Genomic DNA, 23,324 nt, shown 5'->3' on the forward strand with positions numbered 1-23,324 from the left:
TTATAGATTTATATATACACTGAAATATCTCAATTTACCACCATCAAAACAATTTCATCTCCACACACGAAGACAATAGACGAAACATGATAACCTATATTTCGCACAACCAAAATATCTTTCCGCACAATAAATCAATACGAATATCACTTAATATACATAACGTGAACAATTTTAATGACACTTTACTATTATTTATATTTATAATCACTAAAATTCCCGACTGAATTTATTTTTCAAGTCAGTTTGACAAATGCGCGCGCTGCGACGCAATTGAGATGCGCAGAGGTCTTGGCTAAAATCAATATTTTCTACTTCATTCTCCGTGTAGTGTCATTTCAGCTTCTATTTACGAAGTTAATTATAAATTAAAGTTATTTGACGAAGTAAGATACAAAATAATTAATGTTATAGATGTATTCATTCGTCTTTTCATACATCTCTTTAATTGCTGATGAATTGATGATAATTAATTTTTTAATAGTATATCAGCAAAGTAATGAAATAATTTCATATATACTTATTTATATGCAATTAATACCATTATTAATACGAGAGTAATGGAACTATAAAATGTTAACATGTATAATACAAAAATAAAAAACTCAAAAAGGAAAAGACACAAATATGAAGTCTGTAGAAAAACAATAAAAAAAAAAACATATTTTTTTTTTGTTTTTTAAGTTTAAAGGGAAAAGTAATAAAAATATTGAAAACATATTTACTATTGATTGTTTCCAAAGGAGTATTACCCTAATTGAAACAGAAGATCCTTAAATGTCGATTACATTAATTGTAGTTGATACCGATTTATTAGCTTGTTCAATTGTCGTTAAAATGCATTTAGCTATAGCGGAAAATTGTAATCCACGATCCCTGAGTCTGAGTGACAGACCACATGAACTCAATTTAAACTTTGTTTCTTTCCTGTTTCTGAGTCGACATAACATGGATCTTTCTGATATTTTAATTTTGCTTTAATATTTTTTTTTTTTTTTTTTGAATAATTAAAAACTTTATAATGCTTAAATTTATATAATAAAACGTGGACTATATATGTAAGGATAACAGATCAAGGTATTATCGTTGAGAATATTTGAACCCCAAAAATTAGGATAGTACAAGAGTTCTATGTATTTGAACATAATAAGAAATATATTATTTTTTGATTAAAGTTTTAATTTATGTTAAGTATTTTTGATCGGCGATTTTATTTTAGTCAATTGAAAGTGTACATTTTATTGCACCAGAAAGTTTTTTTTAAACGCGACATGAAAGTCATTATCACAATTTTCGAAACTGACTATTAAGATATAAAAATGACTCATATCTATAAATGATTCAGAAATCAAAGTATATGAAAAAAGAAACAGATTTCCAATTTCACGGAAAAGAAGTCATGACACACTAGCTCGTTAAACTAAGTTACCTTATACGCTTGAAATTATTATGAATCTGAAAAACGTTATAATAAATTTTAATTGTGATCTTGTTTAATACTTTTAATATGGTAAAAACAGTTCATATTTCGCTCAGCTTTTCCCAGGTTGTATTTAGCCACAAAACATTCAACGTCACGGCAGAACTCATTGAAAAGCGACAAGGCGTTTACGTTTCAACGAGTTTTTCATTGCCAGCCCGACATTGACATGCGAGCGAATAATACCTGAATTAAAAGCTGTAAAAGCAAATATGCAATCATCATCAAATGTTTTCATACATACAGTACAGTACAGAACAGTAACAGCCTGTTAATGTCCCACTGCTGGGCTAAGGCCTCCTCTCCCTTTTGAGGAGGTCTTTTGTTTTCATACATATTAAAAAATATTATGACGAAATTATTGATATAAATATACAAATAAATATCACACAATTGATGTTTTCTACATCAATTGTGTAAACATCAATTGTGTAATATCTGTAAAATAGTATTAGAGTTAGAAACAATTCTAACTTAAGCTTCATAAATGTTCTCTTGAGTTGACAGGCACATTAGCGCATACAATCGTTCTATTGTGCAGTCCCATTCATTTGCATAACGAGTTAACTTAACAAAGTTAGTTACAGTACAGATAAAAAAACAGAACTAGTATTATGTTTAATACTAGTTCTGTTTTTTTATCTGTACTGTCTCTATTCTGGCCACGTTAGGATAGTATAGGAAAATAGTATATGTTTTTGTAGATAAATGTTTCGATTGAATACTTTGATGAAATATTACCAAAATGTTCATAAATCTGTGCTCCATTTTCATCTCGAAATTGCATTATAAATCTCAAACATTAAAATTGGCAAGCTCATACACGTAGCTCGAAAAAATTTAAAAGCATTGCAGCTTTCGAAAAATCTGGTAATCTTAACCCCATTTCCCTAAAAGTTTGGTGCTTTGATGTTCCGCTTCCGGTATACTCGACTCTACAGGAAGTCGATAGTTTTAAGTTTTGAACACGCTATCGCTTTATTCACTGAAAGCATTAAAGTACAGTCTTACTTCAGATTTACGATAGAAAACGTAAAATAATGGAAAAATCGATGAGCAATAAATTTCAAACGAACTTCAAATTTGTTAAACCGCTTTATAAAAAAACGAAGATCGATCGTGTTCGCGATAACACAGTAAAAAGTACATTTCCCGTCACTTTTGATAGGAATATAAAACGGTTTGGCAACGACTTTAACGTCAAAACAGTTGTTACTAAAAGCGGTGCTAATATTATAAATATAAAACGTAACGTCAGTAAAGAATATAAAGTTTTGTTACCAGGTGCTTGTGATAGTGAAATTAATGTTGAAGATTTGGAAAGTTTTAAGGATTTTGAAAAGACTCTTAGTAAAGAAATAATTCATGGAGATAAATTTTTAAGTGATATCAATATGTTAAATAACAACAACGAAGGTACTTTGTGTAGTCTTAGTAATAATTATAAAATTACAAACAAAAACATTGAAGATAATAAATTATCACAGACGGGTCTGAATCGAACAATAGTTTACCATAAGGTACATAAAAAAAGTAAAATTAAGTAAAGTATATAAGCAAATATATACATATAGCGTTTTATATTGAAAATTCTTACTGTTATATATTTTTAGATGCCTGATACGTGGTTGAGAGTGTATCCTGATATAAAAATACCCGGAGAGAACTTATATTCGATTATATTAAGATGTTGTCTATGCCAACTAGGACTGGCCACTTTTTTGATACTTTGGACTATAATTGGTGTTTTTGTTATACAATCCTATGAAGGTATGTCCAAACACACATTAAGTTTAGGAGATAAATTTTGTGGTAGTTTAATTTAAGCCAGTCCAGTCGATGTATTTCTGTCTATTATATCCCTATGCCTATTCTAATTCCAGATAAAGTAAAGTTAAACAAACCTTATATTAATATATTCTATATGCGATTAACTCTGTTATATTATGGACTACAAATACTGCTTGCTTAATATCTTTATATATAATACATATAACATTTTTTCATATGAATTCTTATATTCACTTATATTTTACTTCCAATCCATAATAAATACTATCGTTTTAGATATCAACCATCGATTTCATGCCAATTCAAGGTGAAAGTTGTTTATTTTTCTGCACTCTTCCTACCATTGGAATAGGCTGTTACTTGTTATCCCTTCATCGGCTTATCCAATGGTTTTTTTTTTACTTCCCATTTGCCTTTCACAAACCTTGTACTAGTTACGTCTGACGTAACGCTCAAATAATCTTTGCCTGTTTTTTATAATTGTATCTCCAAAAGCGTTCTTAAATACACAATGTTTTGTTAGGATATCAAAGTCGGATATTTACAGGCTGTATAACATTAATAATATAATAATATGTTGCTTTAGGTCCGCAAGAATTAAAAGTTTCTTCACAATTTGAAAAGGAACAAAATCAACTCGTTATCGATCTAGCAACAGAACTGAGACAGGTAATTATTGAAATTATAAATATTACCTAACATAAATAATATAGAACTCGTAACACAAGTCGAATTTAAGGAAATATCTTATGTACAATGTAGAATGTTAGACGGATTTGCTCAGCGGTGTATTATGGAAAAGCATAATGTTTCATGCTTAAGCAAATTCCTTAAGCCTGAAAAGGCTACGTAAGTTATATTCTCTGCCACAAAAGCAGTTTGTCTTATTAAATAAACAAATCAAAAACATTGACTGAATAATTATGCAAGTGCTAAATTTTAGATATTTTAAAGTGGTATGTGCATGTTAGTTTATTAAGAGTATAGGTAGGCGGACTAGCATATGTCTTGGTGACCATTTACCACCTAATGGTAAATGGTCACCAAGACCCATAGACAAAGGCATTGTAAGAAATGTTAACCATCGCTTACATCACCAATGCACCACCAACCTTGGGAACTAAGATGTTATGTCCCTTGAGCCTATAATTACACTGGCTCACTCACCGTTCAAACCAGAACAAAACAATACTAAATACTGCTGTTTTGCGGCAGTGTGATATGACTTATTTGACAAATAGCAAAGCTTCTATCATGTTATACATATACAGCGTCGTAGCTAAGAGTAGCCAACTTTCAGAAAGGTGCTCATTGCAAACTCCGTTGGAGTCACACACTTAAAACATTATTCTAACACAAATAAAATAAACTTGCACTTAATTTAGTAGGACCACAGATTACAAATAGTGCATTTGACTTAATACACAACATTTGTGCCTAACCCCAAAAAAATAGATTTCTCACGCTCGTAAATTAAAAAAGGGAGCTCAAAAATTTATAGACATTTCATATTACGATGATATACTTATACTTACAAAACAAAGTTCAAACAAACACATGCCAAACTTTCTATTTCGATGAGAAAAGTTTGCATCGTATATTGTAACAAATACACAACATCATCGGAATCTTTGGAAAGTAGCACAAAATCAGCGAATAGGCGAGATTGCGTCCAAACTTAACAATATAAAGCAAAAGTCATCTACGAGTTGAAACAGTAATGATAAAACACTTAAAAACTCTGGCGTAAAAAGCAATAACCAACTTATATGCATTACTAAATACATACAAAGCAATTGATTTTATTGATAGGTGTTGCCCGCGGCATATCATTTTAGAACTTAACAAATATTTCAAAAAATATATATATACGTCCAGTACAGTCGCTAATCTCGTTTAAGAATAGCTGCGGGGACCAAAATCGGTCAGCAAAACATCATATACTTGAAATGGAGTTAAATGGACTGGTTTCATTCTTGTTAGATTATGTGTAACTGCACAATAGCGTCGGCCATCTCGAATACATTTTTAATAAACCTGTATGTCAGGGTAACCGCTCTGTATACCTTGCACTTGATATACACGATTATACACGAGAAAGAAACAAATTAGCAAGCAATGCACCTATAATATCTGTTCGTGTGTGTGTGTGTGTGTGTGTGTGTGTGCTTACTAGTTGTGTATGGATATTTTTCACTTAAGTATTTTGTCGTTGTCAGCGTTAACATACTTATGCCATATTCATGTTCGAAATAGCAATTCAGAGGTTTTCATTTAACAAACAACTTCGGTGAAATAAATGTATACGAATGTGAAAGCTAACAAATGTAGCACTCGTATGAATTTTTAGTGACTCACGTGTTTAAACAACGAGAATGAACGTTTTCGAACTAACTTTTTGTTGAGTTGCAAATACTAAAATGTAGCCAAGATATTTATTTAGTCTATTTACTTATTTTAAAACGTTATTTTACTTACTCATTTATAATGTTTTGGATTTCTTATTTCTACTATTTAATTTTAATCAGGTTTTCATCAGTACTGTATTCCTTGTTATGTTTTAAAATAATAAAAATTCCCGTAACCCTTTTTTATGTAACAAAATGATTATGTACAATATATTTTCACAAGAATATAGTTGTGTGTCTGCGTATGTGTTTTTATGTTTGCGTTTTTGTGTGTTCATGCGCGTGGGAGTGTAAAAGAGAGAATGTGTGTTTTTATTTAAACATCTAGGTTAGGTATTTTTCCGTTCCTTCATAAGTTTTGTTTAAAAGGAATGAACGTACACTTTTCTTGCAATTATAATAGGATAAGCTGTATATTGAACAATTTAAAACTATTTAAGGTAGTAATTGTATTTCTTATAAATACAAATAATTATTTTATTCATTTGAATTTAATCAATTTGCAAAATTGTTTTTCAACTAGCCTTGCTTTGCTTTTTTGTCACATAAAGGAAAAGTGAAATAAAGTAATAGGCTTAACTAGAATAAAACGATCGCCTCATGGCCTTTTCTGTCCAATAGTGAAATTTTAAACAGCTTTTAAACTTTGACATGAAATTCTTTTCTTTCGACGTTGCATTTGTAGAAATTATTCTTTTAAAATCCGGAAGAAAGAGGCCATGACACTCGTAATAAGTTCATTCTTAGAATGGACCCTTCTATATATTTTTTTTTATATTTATAATATGTGCGAATATTTCGTGGTAGACAATTAATCAAATATTTTATTATTATTATTTGGTGTATTTTCTTTGGCAAATTTTATACAAACGTTGAGAAAAGAAGGTATAGAAAATGTAATACACATCAATTTGCAAAATTTATGAAAACTGTAATTCACGGGGAATTTATTTCTGTACTCATTTTTTACGTATTGATTTTCTATTCTCCGGTTCGAAGACGAGTAATGTTTTTCGAGCGTATGCATGTCTATTTATTTAGTGCGCTCTTTAGTGTAAACGATTTGAAGGATTTTAACAGAAAAGGTAAGCAAATAATTATAAAACATATTTGTAGTTACCTTAATATTTTCACTTCAAGAATATTAGCTTGTTCCCGTAATATATTAAAATAGGACAAAGGCTGTTTTTTTGACAATTTGCCCCGAACGGCAATCAGCTACTATGATATAATCGGATTAACAATGATTTAAAACCAAAACTGTGAATATCCACCTAGTAAATTGTCAACTTCACTTCATCTTTTTTGAAAGGAAGGTCCTTCAACTATGATAAATAGTGGTAAGAATAGCTGGAGGATATATGCAAATCGCGTTTGCGATGTGACTCCGGAAACAGGTGGAACAATTACGTGAAAACCTACACTGCTGATGTGCACTTCTGAAAAAATATATATTTGAATGAGAAATGCAGTGCAGTAAATTCATTTATTCATATGTAGTCTCGCAAATTTACATGTTTAAATATATATCGGTTTGCTTATATTAAATATATCGCTCGTAAAGACTTAAGTAAACTTTTCCTTATTGATTCAGGAACGGATCACATAATCAAAAATGCATGTCACTTGTTTAAAGACCTCATATGTTATATGCACAAACGATATATTTTTTTCGTTTAAACCCATATATAAATCACCGTGTCTTGCGAAGGGCTTCTTATTTTTTAAGGAAAGAAGAAATAATTAATATTTTTGAATGTGAAAACTAACACAAATAAAATATAATAGACCATTGTTTTATCAGACGTACTAAAAGTATGTCAAAATTTAATCTCGATCAGAAGGTATTGTTGTAGTTGTAGGAACCGCACACTGACAAACATAGCAAGACACCAAACAGATTTTGTTTAAAAAATATGGAATGGATGGAATTTAACCATTATCAAAATAATAATATATCTTTCATTAATAGGATAGAAAACAATGGAATTAAAACGTATAAAATGGAAAAATATAAAATAATATAATTTTATCCCCCTGAGTCCTATAACTTACAGTATTTACTTAAATTCAATTGAAATTGATTTAATAAAACGATGTCTGAATTATATACAAAAAAACATTATTATATTTATAATTTAGTGCGAAACAACTGAAATGAAATCAAATTTAAAAAGTCACTAGCGCGGAATCTGTATGAAATTCAATAGTGCCTCATTTTCTCGAAGAATCTTCGGTATCCGCCATCTCGTGACATCCCGACTATTTCAAACCACTTTGCAAGAAACCAGTTTCGTAAGACGAAAGGAATTTAAGGAAATTAATCTCAGCTATAGAGCTAATTATTGTGGTCAGATTTGTTTGCATTACTTTCCATTCTCTAAATCTAATAAACTCTACATACTAAAATTATTTATATTATCATCCACTCATCAGATATTCTACCGCAAAACAGCAATACTTGATATTGTTGTGTTCCGGTTTAAAGGGTGAGTGAGCCAGTGTAATTACAGGCACAAGGGACATAAAATCTTAGTTCCCAAGGTTGGTGGCGCATTGGCTATAAGCGATGGTTGACATTTCTTAGAATGCCAATGTCTAAGGGCGTTTGGTGACCACTTACCATCAGGTGGCCCATATGCTCGTCCACCTTCCTATTCTATAAAAAAAATATATATATTATATTATGGCACATTGCTATTTGGAGTCACGCTTATAAGAATTACTATCTTTTCAATTAGTTGGCTACTTGGCGGTAGGAAATATGATGCATGTGTGGTACTTGCCCAGAAGTTTATGGGAAGCAGTGGACGACTCCCGGCTGATATGATAATAATAATAATAATGGTGATTAATGTTAAATCCTCACCGTATATCAGCAAGAGTCTGCCAATGCAAATAAATAATCTAATATGACGCCTCTTTTATGCGAAATTATGAGTTCTAATATTGCGTTTACAATAGAAGAAATATTTTTATTACATTTTATTATTAAGTTTCAATCTAATCAATCAACACCAATCTTTAATACGACAAAGTAGATTTCATAGTACTTTTACTTTTCAGATTATATTGAATTGAATGTACAAAATATACAAAATTAAATAGTTATTATTTTGTCTTAATCGCTCGCTAAATTAAAATAACAAATATTTTCTTATTCATATACACTGCTGGTCTAAGACATTTTAAAGAATACTTATACACATGATACAGACCCGAAGATACAGTCCGACACATGCAGGTTTTCCCACGTCGTTTTGTGTTTTTTTTTCACCACCGAATACGATATTAATTATTTTATAAGCATAAATTAAGTATAAAAAAATTATTTATGCTTACCCGGACTTTAATTCCGGTTCAATTGGAAAAAAACTTCGGTTAAGATTCAAGTGTTCTTACCACTATCGCTATGAGCTATCGTGGCTCAATCAGTATTTTTATTATCAATCATATGGATAAGAATATTTGGTTAAAAATAAAAATAAAAACACCTTCAACGCAACGACTACTCAAAGGATTGAATATATTTCAATCCTTTGCAAACACATATAAAGTCGCATTTAGAATATTTTTAAAAAATAAAATATAAATAGCGAAACGTATACATAAAAAAACTAATTTCAAGAACATGATATATTTTTACAAGAATGAATGATAAGTATACACATTTTACTTAACAAATTCGTATCATTTACATTCCCTAAATCGTAGAAATGAATGAAATGAGCCAACGTCGACTCTCACTGATTTCCGCTAGAATAATTTGTAAGAATGAATTCGAAACACGAATTCGAATTTTAAATGACTGTACATTTCAGCTGGCATACAAAACGTACTTAATATGATAATTACGTATCAAAAAGGCAATACATAGAGAACAAACTTTTAAATTTTTATTTTGACTGGATCTTATATTAAAGAGTGGTTTATTAGTTGTGCTGCCACCAACCCAACCACAAACCCACAGATAATATACTAAAAAATACTACTAAATGTTTTTTTAATGTTATAAATTCTGCTCTGAAGGATGAATGAGTCAAGCTAAATACTGGCACAAGGTTCTATGTCATAATGGCAATATAAAATAAGCCTCACTACGCAACACCACGAGACTTGATTCTTGATTTTTTATAAAGAACCAAGTCAAAATCATAAACATTTCGTACAAAATATCAACTATGTACCTACGTAAGGTATACAACCTTTGTAAATGTAAAATAAAGCGTCAAAGGCGCGCAACATAATACCTTTAGCCGTAATAAATCTCTTGCAATGTACAAAATATATATAGGTGCAATGTCTTGTGCATATTCGTAGCGCAACACGTCTTTCGACGAGATTAAATGAAGGTATCACGATATGAAATTTATTAAAACTGAAAATAATAATAATATATATTAAAAAAAAAACTATTTAATATTAAATCATTTTGATTATTTTATAGTAATAAGATTTATATGACGAATGGCACAGTTACTTGAGCGATTCTTTTTTGAACTTCCCTCTGAAACTCTTATCACGATAAAAAACCTTAGTAAAGTTTAATAATAGCATAAAAATATATTAATTATGTTTGTATATACAAACAAACGAAGAATCAGAATCATAATATTGCAGAATGTATGATTTTGCCGTTTAAGATGTAAGCGATTAATCGACGTCAATACAGAAATATCAAATTATGTTGGGATTGTTGAGAGGGGATATCATGGAGTTTGTGTGTTTGATTTAATTTAATTTGAATGAATAAAAGTTGCAAACTTCACTATATACAATACACAAGACACTATATACTAACAGAGTCTAAGAGAAATTAAAAAGGCACAGTAATTATAAATATAAAGAATAAAAGGATAAAATCGTTACTGACGTAAGCTAGACTATAGACCAGAAAAATCGGACACATTACTTGTAGCACGTTAGGATCTTGTCGTATTTCTTTTAAAACAATGTTTTTCTTTTTTAAGTATTTACCAAGGAGATCAGTATATTCATTTTAAATATATATTTGTAAGGTTTACTAATGGAATAGCATCAAATTCAAAAAGTATTTTAATAATTATTTTGTTTTTATAAAAAGTTTCTTTTTAAATACACTCTCTTAACATAGACTCTACCAAAATTACTTAGTTGCCTATTATGTTAGTTAAGCGGAGCCCGGCAATCCGACACGATCTCTTCGACCGGTGATAATTGAGGACCAACTTTCCGTGCTTTCCGAGGTCCACCCTTGTAAACACTGCTAAATTCTAAGCTACTTCCACTGAGAAATGCTTGATCGAAAATCTTAATAAGTTTTTAATCAAATCGTTTTATAAAATCGAATTGGAACTGAAGACCTCTAGATCAATATAATTAATCAAGGAGACAAGCAGTCTCGACTCCATACTAATGTATTTATAAAAATCTAAAAAAACCTTAACATTTTCTGTAAATCCATCGCTAAAATAGTCTCGAGTTTGATTTAAGAGTACACATCGCCTTTTAGTATTATCTGTTTGTACGAATCGATGGTCGTTACGCTCGTGCGAGTTCAGGATCTAAAAATATCGAAAGCGATGAGTGAGATTGCCTTGACGAAATAAAATACATATGTATTCGTTTACAAATACGATGTAAATTGGTTTATTTGTATTCGTATTCGTTTTAGTATTAGTAACAGCCTGTGAATGTTCCACTGGTGGGCTAAGGCCTCCTCTCCTTTATTTGAGGAGAAGGTTTTTGGAGCTTATTCCACCACGCTGCTCCAATGCGGGTTGGTGAAATACACACGTGATAGAATTTCAGTGAAATTAGACATATGAAGGTCTCCTCACGATGTGTTCCTTTACCGTCAAGCATGAGATGAATTATAACACAGATTAAACACATGAAAATTCAGAGGTGCTTGCCCGGGTTTGTCCACGATCATCGGTAAAGATTCATGCATTCTTACCACTGGGCCATCTCGGGTATGATTTGGCGGCATATGTATACATATGTATATACTTTATTAAGCCCATCCACAACCCACTGAAAAGTTATTTTTATTTTTAGTTTGTTTTTTTAAGACATTGACATAATTTCTATAATAGATATATTTCCTATTGTTGACGGCACATTAATGGTGTAAGAAATAATTGATTTTTCAAATTTAAAATATTATTTATTTCTCAAACCACCTACCATCTGGTAGCTCATTTGGGAGTTATAAATCAAACACAGACAGTAGATTGTACTAAGAAGAACCAGCAAAAAAACCTCAGTACTTACTCTTTAACATCAACAAATATACAAGTAATAATAATTCACAATTAAATATATGTATACTGAAAGCAACACACCGTAAACTTTAATCAAGCAATACTCCTTTTTGGACAGTCGTGTAATATATGTAAGTTTCTTTTTTTCATCATAACCTTTAATCGTCTAAACAGATTTAGATGACATATTTTTACTTTTAAAAAATAATTCGTTTTTTGGCAAAGTAGTCGTGTTTTTAATATAACCTGTACATTATGCCTTTTTATAAACACTTTTACATTTGCTTTAATTGATTTATTGGATAATCTACCTACTTAGTTTAAAATTGAAAAAATTTTATTCAATTTGTGTAGTATCTGGTTCGGCAACTCATAAATATGTAAGTATCCCGCCTCGGACCAGGCAAGCGCTTTTATATCACTCTCTCTTACTAGACACCCCCCCCCCCATTTGTGTGTTCGCCGCATGGGACAGTTCAAAGATCAGACGTGTCTTTACATATTTATTTAGGACTCAAACTACAAATTATATATTTGGTATATTATAGTATGTTTTGTAATTATGGTATATTTTGGTATATATACAATAGTTTAATTATAATCTAAGGATAGAAAATAGTATGCCGAAGATGTGTTAAATGATAGAAAAATAAAACCAGATTATATCGTAAGTGATGGCTAAAATATCAAAAGCCATGTATATTTGAAACGAACTATTTCTCACTAAAACTATTGCGTCCTGTCAAGCTGACAGATAAATGATTTCAATGAAAAGTAACTGATTTTTCTCTGACATATTAAGAATTACGATTCAACAAAGGAATGTACACCAGCTAATTTCCATTTTGTTTTGTATATAATTATCAAAATTCTCAACGTAAATAATTCTTATGAAAATAAATTTTTAACTTTTAAACATATTGTAATTGTTTACACTTCGCATAAATAAGATTTATTATAAGTCTTATCACTGTCAACATAAAGGTCAATTTGGATTAATGTACTCTAGTAGTTTCTCGTGAACATGATCCTTAGATTTTTCAACCCACATCACGTTTAATGTATCGCAGATGAGACGACGTGTCACTCGCCTTTCCATGAGCGTGATAAAATATATATCGTGTAAATACTTTATATACTTGAGAAGTACGCGTTTTTTAAATTATTACTTAATTTTTTCATATATATTATTTTATATATGTTTTTATGAGCTTAGTGTTATACTGTAACAAAATATATACATTAATGCTATATAATTATTATACGCAACACGTAATTCAAATGCTACTACTTAGTGGGAGAGCTTTGTGCAAGCCGGTCTTGGTAGGTTGTAGTATTTTTGTGTACAGATTCCAACCGGAAAACTTAGACGAAACCGAAACCAGCTTACACGAAGCCATCAAGCAAATAGACCAATTAAAGCGTCTAATAAACAAATTTATTATATATTAACATTTTAAAATACATATCTTTATCAACAATAACATCTTACAAATATTTGTAAATAAAACTTTAAAATATATTTACATAAGCTAATAAGCATATATCAAAGAGATAACACCTCTCGTGTCTCCCCTTACATCGTATGTACGTGACAAGGGCATGATATAGGGCTTAGCTTAAAACCAATGTCTGATTTCTTTTAAATTATGTAGAAGCGTAATTTATTTATATAATTTATATAATCATAAATTATTTACTTACATTTATTTATACTTTATAACATTGAAATGCTCCTGCATTACAATTGCACTATTGCAAAAAATCACTAACAATCCCTTTGAAAATAACTGGTAAAAATTCTATTACCAACATACGAGTATATTTATCACAAATACATTATATACATATGAGGGATATATTATAGTTCATTATATAAATTGATTCCAATTAATTAATTGGTGCCAATAAATTATTATACTAATAATAAATTATACTAAAAACGATCAAAGCAAGATCCAAATATATTTAAAAAAATACTACAGCCACCAGTTACTGTGATCTTATGCTTATATTTTTTTCTGACAAGACATTCTTCTAATACACCTTCTAAGTCCCTTTCAAGCGTCCTGAATAATAACTCATAAAAGAAAATAAGAGAAAGTATTTTTTTCTATCATTATATAGAACACTAGCAAAACAGGCCGACGTGGTCTTGCGTGTGTAATATATTAAAATTAATTAAATATATAATAGTCACATTTTATCAATTTGTGAATTTACGATAACATACACGTATTTTCAAGCTCTAAAACTCTTCAGTAGAAGGAATTCATACCTCTTGCCATTAAAACAGCGTTCTTAGAAACGCATTCATTCGACCGATTTTTCGTCGCCTTATAAATTTAAACATATCTAATTGATACTTATAGTTATTTACAAGCACGTAAAGCCTCGTCGGATTGCCCTCCTTATTTTTTATCACTGGAAAAACGCCTTACGCGTTTCTTTAAAGGGAAACAGTGGGGGTATGTGGGCCCGCCGGTGTCCAAGACGCCGAGTGCGCTCCGAATATCGGAATACCCACTAAAAAACCAGCGGTACCCTTTCCGTCTTAACGTGGAGCGCCACGGGATCACTTTTGCATGCTACCGTGAATCGGATTGCCCTCCAATCGAATTATGTAACAGCCTGTTAATGTCCCACTGCTGGACTAAGGCTTCCCTTTTGAGGAGAAGATTTGAAGCTTATTCCACCACGCTGCTCCAATGCGGGTTGATAGAATATACCTGTGGCAGAATTTCAATGAAATTAGACACATGCAGGTATCCTCACGATGTTTTCATTCACCGTCAAGCACGAGAAGAATTATAAACACAAATTATGTGCATGAAAATTCAGTAGTGCTTGCTCGGGTTTGAACCCACGATCATCAGTTTAGATTCACGCGTTCTAACCACTAGACCATCTCAGCTTTCATATCGAATTACGAGAGCTAGGAAATAGAGAGTGCCCCTGTGTTTGCGCACACACTTGTGCACTTATAATCTCTCCTGCGCAGTTAACTAATCTCTTTTGAGATTGGCCGCCGAGGCCGAATCGGTCTGGGTAGTTATTTATATATAATCCCTCCTTATACGACCAATAACACCCATTTAAGGAAGACAACTGAAACATAACATTCTGGGTCACTGACAAACCGTAAATTTTATCTTATATTATAAATATTGAATGAGCAATTCTTATATGTATGTGAATTTATATTTATTTGAAGATAGACAAAATTTTACAAAATTATAACATTATTTTATAAATAACAGTTATTATCGAGCGAAATTCGGTCGCCCCGTTACCAGAACTCAGAAGCATAAGCCTCAAGATCAACAAAATAATACAAGATCAGAGTACAATTAAAATAAAATAAATATTCATCAGAAACAATAAAATTTAGACATTGATCCGACAACACGATGACGATATGACTTTCGATATAGTTTGAAATATGAGCTTCTTTATGGAACATTCTTACAATATTTTCGGTAGGACAGCAGACGGATTTCATCAATTCTAATCAAGAGTGAACGTCACCCACCCGTACGCCTCGAATTACCTTTCAACTTTATACCTACCTTTTTCAATGTTATATAAGCCAACCAACATAATCTGAGTGATGTCACAACGGCACAGTATCTAATGTGTGACGTCACTAAGTTGAAATGTAACTCTTTTTTGTAACGTACTGACAGATTGTGTTTAAATAAACAGCCGCTAAGCTACGTTTTTAAGGCCGCAAGCCTTTATACTAATGTTATTATTTTAAAAAAAAATTGATTGCCTTAAGGAATAGTGATTGGTCATATTTAGTTTATTTTCCTTATTGTTAGTTCAACTTGGGTGATTCGTTTTTAATTAAATAATATGGATGATTTTAATTAAAATAATATAGTTATGTTTTTGTTAATAAAATTATGTCGATTGTGAATCTTAAGCAAAACAGCGCTGAATTTTCACCGATTTAACAATTTGTATTCATGAATTATATTCATCTCATACTCGTGAAGGAACATGTATCTGTCACCCGCACCACTAACCCGCAATGTATGTTTCGAAATAAGCTTTCCTTCTTGTCAAAAAGGAAGGAGGCCTTGACCCAGCAGATGGATACTACGAGGCTGTTACTATATTTTTTTTCTTATATATATGTATTACTTTATCAAGTCACTTTTTTATTATATAAATATAGTATACAATACATTATTATTATAAAAGACTTAAGCTTACCAGATGGCCCGCGTAAAAACTCGTAAGTGCTTCTGATTAAATATTACACGAGAGTGTGAGGACATAAAACAAATTTTCCGTTTGCAGCTATGTTCTTTCCAGTAAAAAATTAAGTTATGTGCAATATAAACAACATATACACAGAATATAGTATCAAATCTACTCAATTTCATGTGATTTTATGTTTTTTAAAGCTTATGACTTTTATATTTTCAAAGTTAAAAAGCCAGATGTCATGTCAGTCAAACCAACTCGGTAAGAAATACCTTAAAGGTATTTAAGGTAAGAAAACAACTAAACGGCATTATTGATTTTTATTTTAGTACTCACATCAATGTACAACAATCGGTCTTAACAATGAACAATATAAATTTAATTATATCTCCATTGATATCACAAAGAAAAAAAAACGCTGTTACAAATGGCTAAGATCTCTAGAACCCTAAATTGGGTATCCCAATTTTCTACCAATACAAATTAAACTTGATACTCGAAAAAATCATGCTTGAGTTTGACAAAACGGATGTTTATTTAACAATAAAAACCTACGGCGTTTCCTATAACTATAGTATATGGGTTGATAAGTAAACCAATTCTTCGAATGACAAACCAATGATGACAGAAATATTAATTAAACAGCCGCTAAACAAGGTTCATAAGTATGACCGCTAGATATTGTTTTTTTTTAAATAAGCAAATACTTCTATTTTTCAGATTAAGAAAAATATTTATTCATAGAAATTTATAATTTATTTGTGATATTTTTTAATTATTTGTAGGCGGGTTTGAGGTTTTTAAATCTATGAAAGATTTCTTTTTTATTTAGTATGTTTAAAAAAAATTGACAAATCAAATCGGAATTTAATACAAGTGAAATAAAGATCCCTAAGTACTTGGTAATCCTCCTTATGTTGAGCACTAGAGTCAGAACTCAAAGTCCGATAAAAAAATAGTGATGCTAGCCTGAATATAAAATCGCGACCTTCTGTTTAGAATCCATATTTTAACCATGGCCATATCAGTCACAAAATTTATAAGATTAAACTTTTGTTACGTCAAAAAACTTAAGTCAACAAAATGATTAAGCTACTCGCCGGGAGTAGTCTAGATAACATTTTTTTTCGTAATTTTTGTGTTGATAAGAAAGTGAAAAATGTTCAACAAACTTCCTTCATTAATAAAATTAAAATGTAAGTCTTGCTGTCTTGACTTAATCGCGATTATATTTTACTAGCTAAAAATACAAATAACTTGATTCTTGAACAAACTGATTTAAAAAATAATAAGGTCATATTAATATTAAAAGCAAGAGGTTGTTCGAGTTCGATTTGAACACTACCAGACGATAGAAACTGACACTGTAGAGACGAATGCTGCCAAACACGGATATTGTAACTGTAATTACCCTGACTCAAATATTCTCTTTGGTGGGATGACCAATACAAATGAGTCCGCGGAAAACTATTAGTAAACAGATTGTGTTTTTTTTTAATGAAGCAGAAATGATAAAAATTAAATAAATAAAAAATGAAAGAATATAATTACGAACATAATTGACGAATTAATTTATTATATTAATAAATTATATAACATTAATAATGATTTCGATTGTTCAATTGACGAATAACTTCAAACTTTGCGAGTACAATGTTTATCGTTTTGTGGCTATTTTAAACTTTTTCGTTAACCTCATTATAGAAGTAGAAATTTAGGAATGATAATATTAACTAAAGAACAATTTGATGTATCACGCAATTGTGCTCGAAATGTCGAAATAGCTTTCGGTTGATATTATCGAAATACAAATACAAATGTTTTCTTGTATGAACCTACGCATGAAATTTTAATTCAAAATGGGAATATGTTTTGAAATTGCAGGCCACACAATCAGCCTACGTGACCGCAGTTCTATAGCGAACATTTAACAAACTTTGACTTCGAACGTGATTTGAAAATGTTTTACATTGCATACCGAAAATTTGATACGATAGAATAAATGAAGCAAAAATGATATTCAGTACTGACCTTTTTAATTTCATATACACATATTATTTGACGAGCTGGTTGGCGTAGTTGGTAGATACTTGCCTTTCACGCCGAAGGTCGTGGGTTCGATTCCCACCCAGGACAGACATTTATGTGCATGAACATGTCTGTTTGTCCTGAGTCTGGGTGTAATTATCTATATAAGTATGTATTTACAAAAGAAAAGTAGTATATGTAGTATATCAGTTTTCTATTTTCCATAGCACAAGCTTTGTATAAGCTTAATTTGGGATCAGATGGCCGTGTGTGAAAAATGTCCCAGGATATTATTATTAATTCTAAACAATTCTTACATTTAATATCATACACATATAATAACTACTGGTACAAGAGATATACCATCTTAGTTCCCAAGGTTGGTTGCGCGTTGATGATGGGATGGGATGATGGGAAGGGATGGTTAATATATCATACAGTTCAAATGTCTATGGACAGTGTTGAGCACTTACCAACATATCGTATCAATTAATTCCTCAATGTAAATAAATCTTTTGTACATTATTTCTATAATGTTATCCATCTTTTGCCTGTGAAACGTAATATTATAATCAAATCAAATCAATAAAAAATTGTTAATTTAACTATTAAATAATATTATTTTTAGTATTTAGTTAATTAAAGAAAACCTGTTCAAGAAATCCCATTATCAATTTTGAAATATATCATTACTGTAAAAAGATAGGTGCTAATAAATATGTTTGAATAATTGTATGACTGACTTATGTCTAAATAATCATATATATTATTATTATTATTATTATTATAATGTCCTCCAGGCCGATTTCGGCCACGGCGGCCAATCTCAAGAGAGATTAGCCAACTACGCAGAAGTTATGGAGCACAAATGTGTGCGCAAACATAACTCTATTCCCATAATCCGATGGGACGTCAATCCGACACGACCGGAAATAAATTACAAAAAGGAGTTAAATAAGTATTTGCAAATAAAAATAGCTACTATATAAATCGTAGTCGTAGAATGATGGGAAGAATGCTAGCAGGCTTTCCCGCTAGAATCCAAATTCCTATTATCTTTGTGAAAATGAACATCCTCCTTTCGCCAATGTAGGCAGTAAGACGGGAACATACTTCAGAAATAATCTTGCATTATTACTCCAAATTCCAATTGTATACATATATACTATGCAAACGACACAGAGATTAAGGAATATAGGAAGAATAAAGAAAATGGAATTAGAGAAGAATAAATTTGTGATTTCTTATCCTCGGCATTTTCCGTTGCGATTAAAGCCTCTAAATTTGTTTCCTTGAAGTTAAGACGTGAAAGTCCAACAAGCAAATAATCTTCTTTCGAATTTATAATATCAATCAGGATTACCAATGGTTATGTGGGCAAAACACAGGTTTCACTGACCAGAGTCAACATTTGTACTTCCTAATACCTAAAGTTTTCAAACAAATCCGATGTTTACGCAAACAATACACGCTGATTGCAAGTACTTTCTCTAGAGTTTTTTTTTATGTTAACGTTCGCTTTGAAATTCACAGCAATGAAAATGCAATTCTAATATTTACGTTTGTATAAACGTTGAATGTTTTTTTTCGTCAATAATGAGATGCTTAGAATACAATACGCCTACTTAATACATTGTCATTTTCAGTAATACGTGTTGATTACTTTCATAATTGTCCTATTTTTTTTAAATGGTAGTTTTTATAATCTTATGTTTTCATAGTGTACTTTGCGATAATGCTTCGGACTAACAAACTAGATTCATTATAAAAAAAATTTTTTAAACGAAATAGAAATACGGTAACGTGACAATATCTTTACAACACTATTATTTATATAAGCAAAAGTAGTAAATACTTATAACACAGTAAATAATTATACTTATTTCCAGTTCCACAAAATCAATAAATTCCTACTTCCTAGGCAAGACATCCTTTTTCAAATTAAAATAAAAAAAGAAGATAATCTTAACATAACATTTAAATATAATAATTGTCAAAGGTTTATAGTATCTGGTGATTTATAGAGATGGTACTTGCTCTTGCTTGTAGAGAACTTTAAATTTTAATGTATAATGTAACTTCTTCTTCTTCTTCGAGTGCCACTCCGACTAGCGAAGGTTGGCAGTCAGCTTTAAATACTCCTTCTTGTTCTTCACGAGGCGAAAGAGTTCGGCAGCACTCGCGATTCCTGTCCATTCACGGATGTATAATGTAACAGGCATTAAATTTCTCAATTTAAATAAAACTTTTGTATATTATTTATATTTTTATCATCATCCCGTTCTCATCTACTGCTCACATAGGCCTCTCCAAAGGCACGCCACTGAGCTCGATTTTCGGCTCTCAATTTCCATCCGCTGCCAGCCACTTTATGCATATCGTCACTCCACGTAGCTGAAGGGCGTCCTACGCTATACTTTCTAATGCATGTGATCTTCACTCCACTTCTACTCCACCGGCTCTCGATTCTGCGACATATGTGACCAGCCACTGCCAATTCAGCTTACTAATCCTTTTATATCGTGACTATATTATAAAATTGACTGCCCCTTGAGTAATTTTGTTTGTCTCCTTCGTTTGTTTGTATGGGGCTTTGGTATTATTCTATGTCTATATAAAGGGATCTGCCTCGTTGGTCTAGTGGCTTGGCCGCAGACCCGGAAGTCCTGGGTTCAATTCCCAGGTCGGGTCAATAAAAAGTTATTGAGTTTTTCTGTCAGAAAATTCTCAGTAGCATTCCGGAGTCTGGAAGTCGGAAGTGTGTGCATTCCCGTGCCTCAGAAAGGACGTAAAGCCGTTGGTCCTGCGCCTGAACTCTTTCCGGTCGTGTCGGATTGCCGTCCCATCGGATTATGAGAGTGAAGGAATAGAGAGTGTACCTGTGTTTGCACACACACTTGTGCACTGTAATATCTCCTGCGCAGTTGGCTAATCTCTCTTGAGATTGGCCGCTGTGGCCGAAATCGGTCTGGTGGACATTATTATTATATTATATTATAAAGCGTAATATTTTAATCGAAAAAATATATAATAAAAGATTAATAACGTATCTCCTCCATAAGTAAAACTCGTTAGGAATTCAAGAAGTATCTTTAATAACTGAAGTATTAGTTCACAACTCTCGCAAGTGTGGTAATTTCATGCGAATTCTGAATACAAGGCTTTAAAAGTTTATATTATAGTACTTTTTAGATCATTAAACCGTATTACAGCGAACTTATGAATATGAAACATATATTATTAAACATTAGATTATGTCTAACATAATATTAAGAATAATGCTATAAGATTATTTTATAACAGAAACAGTTAAGTTTTGCCAAATGTTTAGTGGCTACTGTTACAATAATTAGGTATTTACATTTTAAAAGCTAGCATGTGAGTACATAGTAGCAATTAATTATGTTAAGTAAATTAACACCATATGTACTTTTATATTTTTTTAATAAATATAATAATAATAATATGTTAATATTAAAAATTAGTGAATATATTTCCTAGTCCATTCTAATCAAGGGAGTATATATCAAAATAAACATCCTGATTTTCGCTTTCCATGCGATTCGCTAATAGGTATATTTTGCATTACAAGAATATATCTATAACAACACTATTCCTCTTAATTAGTTACTGATTGAATTTCCTTACAAAGTTCCGATAACTACTTGTCCGATTTATTTATTTAAATAATATTTTGTATGGATGCGTTAAGCACGTTTACCTTCTTTCAGACGTTTTGTTTATGTTGCGTTGCTTTTGCACTTTCAATAAAGGCGCTTACCTCCTTCCACTTCGAATTCTCATAAGTAAATACAAGTATACAAGGGTAAGGGGAGAACATGTATTTCAGCACATACTCGGCTACATAATATGACCTGTGAATTTTTGTTTGTTTATTTATATGTTGTACATATGATAAGAACATATGATAAAATATTATAACAATAAAGAAAAAAACATTTCACTTTTGTCCATTAAAAAAGGCCAAAATACGATTGAATTATATTTAAACAAAATTATTCAAATCAAATAATGTCGTTAATAACATTGGCTAATTGCAGGAAAATGTTTAACGTTATAAAATCTCTGCTCGTTGGATTTCTGCTTCAATTAATCTACTTCAGGTGCCTCTAAGTTCCAGCACGTCATTAAGTAAGCAAAAATTATCTTTAAAACAACATAGATAAGGACTGAAATTCCATGAAGGCTATTAGAGTTTATCGCTGTGTAGACTTACGAGAATTTATGTTGGTTCCTCTTTTGAATTAGATTTATGCACTAAATTGCGAAGTTATATTTACTACTTTATTTACCTGTGGTAGCTCGGCGCTGACTAGATGTACATACACTCTTATTACATATTCTATCATTAAAAATCAATTCTTTATTATGTGTTACAGTTTAAAGGATGAGCCAGTGTATTAAGATCCCAGCTATCGGGTAGCATAACAGCTCATGCCATTCTAAAATTAATTAAAAAAAAACAAATGTTTTGCCCTCAAACTTTATCTATTAGCAATATATATATAATAGTTATGAGATATTGAATTAAAAACATTCGGATACCATTTTAATAATTTTAGCGATATCCGAAATTTTGAATGATTCCGTAACATTCACAGCATTCGAAATAAAGCAAATAGTATTGGTTATTAAGATTAATATTACTAAATAATATTTCAGCGATATAATAATATACATACAATATACATATTTATGAACTCAGTTTATTTCATAGTATAAATGTAGCAAAACTATCAAAGTTATATAATAACAACAAAAATAACTCAAACAAAACTAAACTCGTAAACGCACGGACGCGAAAGCTTAAGGAGAAAGAAATTACATCATCATTACATATTATAAAATAAAGCTCACCCCACCGCGTCTGTTTGTCTGTCTAAACGCGATAAACTCAAAAACTGAACTATTTTTCATACGGTTTTCACCAATGAACGAAGTGATTAACGAGTAAGGTTTTTTAATCTTAGGAATTTATTACTGTTATGTGTAAAAATATAATGATAAATGTGATGATGTCGGAAAAATTCATACCGACTGGGTGCTTTGCAAGCGTACGCCACGTTAACCAATAAAGTTATGTGTATAATATTAAGTTTTATGTGGACCCTCATTCCACCCGTGTGAAGGCGGGGT

The sequence above is a fragment of the Nymphalis io genome, chromosome 21, assembly GCF_905147045.1.
Source record: "Nymphalis io chromosome 21, ilAglIoxx1.1, whole genome shotgun sequence".
NCBI classification, from domain to species: domain Eukaryota; kingdom Metazoa; phylum Arthropoda; class Insecta; order Lepidoptera; family Nymphalidae; genus Nymphalis; species Nymphalis io.